This window comes from Haliotis rubra, unplaced genomic scaffold (assembly GCF_003918875.1).
Source record: "Haliotis rubra isolate DU_JTF1 unplaced genomic scaffold, ASM391887v1 Scf968, whole genome shotgun sequence".
NCBI lineage: Eukaryota > Metazoa > Mollusca > Gastropoda > Lepetellida > Haliotidae > Haliotis > Haliotis rubra.
The window spans coordinates 79,188-82,173 of NW_025767710.1; positions in this window are offsets into that span (position 1 = coordinate 79,188).

Below are 2,986 nucleotides of genomic sequence, written 5' to 3' on the forward strand. Positions count from 1 at the left end.
TTAAACAGAACAGCTTTTTCTTAATGAACTTTCATAACCCATATGGGTTTGTGAAAAACAGGAACAATTTAACTTCCCGTGTATAAACTTTCGATACGGAAAATATATATCTGATCAACTCCTCTGAATTAAACCTACACACTCTCAGTGCGGTCTCCTTTATGCTCTTTTCCTCATGTTTAGTGTTCTATTTGTATTCAGGAAATTAACACAATCACATATCAGTATAATTAACGTTTTAACAATGTGTGATCGAGTGCTGATAATGTTCCAAGCAACAAGTATTAGTATATACAACGGATATAGTATGGAAACGAAAAGCGATTCTATTAAACTTAAATTGCATACATGTGGCTACATTCCCATTTTTAGAACACCACAGCTAATTAATATTTCACGTGAAAAGACGTGTTCATGTAATTATTAAAATCCCCTTAATGGCATCTTCTATTACATGTCACCATCAGCCCTTACAGAATATTTTAATTAAAAAGAACCAGTTGTCATGAAAATATTTTCCTTGATGCGTCGTATTTTCAGATATTTCCTTGGGAAACAGTGAAAGTCGAACGGAATATATTCTGTTTCCGTTTAAATGCCAATATTCCGAATGATTAACTGCTCCGATATTTGCCGTAATGTAACTTGTGGTGAAATGTCAACATTAACAACAAACATGTGTTATTCTTAAAATAAAACTGCCTTTTGTGTCTTCAATAATAGACTCCAAGCTTTGCGAGTGTTTTTATTTATTGTGTACATAACATATATTCCTTTTTAATAATTATTTGTGAATGTTCACATTCCTTCCTCAAATCAGTCTAAACAGTAATCGAACATTTACAAGTATTTTCACAATTACATCTTCCATCCATATTCACTTCGCAAAGAATAATTTTACATGAAAGTGAGTGAACCTTTTCACTGACTACCATTGTCAATCCCGGTGCGTGATTAAAACATAAGATTCATCGTTTATACAAATGCCACTATTATGTGTACATTTGAAACATACATTATCATAGTCTGACGTATCACTTGGTTAGTTATTAGTTCTAAACAATAAGGGACAGCAGCAACATATGGACGATGTAAGTGTTAGTATGTATGTTTCTAAGGGTGCAGATATTATATATCACAAGTAAAAATGTAGCAGTTACAGTATACACACCTCGTGTATATTACAACGGGTGTTTAGCCCCGGCCTGACTATTACTGAACATTTGAACACATTTGTGTCTTGTATTGAATATGAACGAACTGATTTCTTTTCTAAGCTTGATAAAAGTACAAGACAATTAGGAATGACAGTTTATATATTTTGTTAATTGTTGTTCATCACGAACGACCTATACGTTTACTGTGTAAATTATTGTACATCTTAAAACGTTGACCCGTTGGTAGTTGCAAGAGTGGTGATGACAATTACTGGCGTACAGTATTCCTAATAGTGGCAGGACTATTGGTGGTATAGTAGTATTGAACCGAGTGCTTTTGGTAGCTATATTTGTGACATAGTAGTCAAAGCTCTGGTAGTATAGTAGCAATAGTATTGGTAGTATAGTAGACCAAACATTCGCAGTAATAGTATGAACCAACAGTACTGATGTTAGAAGTGGAAATGTAGCAGCAGCAGCAGCAGTAGTAGTAGTCGCAGTAACAATGGTGACTGTGTTTTGTGTGGTAGTAGTTGGTTGATGACCAAGAGTAAAGAAATAACTGAGGTACTGAAACAAAGACAATTGTTTTGTTCAATGACATCTTGAAGAAATCGCAACTTTATCATCGTTTTATACTCCTGAACACCAATGGCCCCTGTAGAAATGTATCCTACTTTCAGTGACAAAGATGCTGCTGATAAACAGGTTGCCAACTCCGCCATTTATCACCGACTCGAAGTTCAAAGGCGATGTTCCACGGAGACTGCCACCTGACAATATAATGCGGGGACGCAGTTTTCAACAATGATGTATCAGGTACTTTTATTTTTTATTCTTCTGTCTACATCTTTTGGTGTCAACAAGGAGCATATGTGCGCTGAATTTGTATTCAGCTTTTTGTCATTGAAACTAAGCATTTCATGCTTCTGAAACCAATAGGCATTTATGTTTATATGACTGTTTAAAATTTGGTGGAGAAGAATTGGTTTAGAGTACAGTGTTTTATCGTGTTTTTGACCACTCAGTGCTAAACCCCAACTTTTCATGGTAAACTTAAATGTAACAGGAACCTAAGGGTAGAGTGAACTGCACCATTCAGACGATATCATGAGCATTTACATTTGTTTACGAATCAGTAATCTATATCTGTTTACGAATCACAAATCGTGAAGATACAGGACTTTCGCAAAGCCCACCCATAGAGCTACAGCCGTCGGCAACACATGCTAAGGCAAGGCAATTATTCACATGACATACAATTGCATCAGACATCATTTTCAGTGATGGGTCTAGTTTGGGATGTTGTCCACATATCTACAATAAAACACTTTTGGAAGGTTTTCTGGGCCCTTCAATATTGTAACCCTTGTCGAACGACTTATGAGCAAGAGTCCTATGACCTTTTGAAGTCATCGAACGATCATGCTCGATTGTACCTCAGAAGTTGTAAAATGACACCAAAGGCTCTAGCTGCTAGAATACTACTCGACATGAAGGGAAAGTTGGCTGTTTGAAAGTTGAAGCTATCCTGATTGTCAGTAAGTTTAAATCGAGTTTGGTCATCCCAGAAGCACCACGGCCCCAAAACGACATGGGCTAAGCTTGGATTTAAACAAAGGAAATATAATGCTGCGTAGAATCCTGACCAAACAGAGAGAAAATAGGGAAGAGGATTTCGAAGCAAGAGTAGTGTCATATATTTGCCCATCTTCTTACCTGTCAACCATAAGCAGGGCAATGCCCAGACCAACACCTCACCACGACCCTTCATACTTCATTCATACATCATTACTGAGATAGCATGTGCAAGTATAACGACATGGATG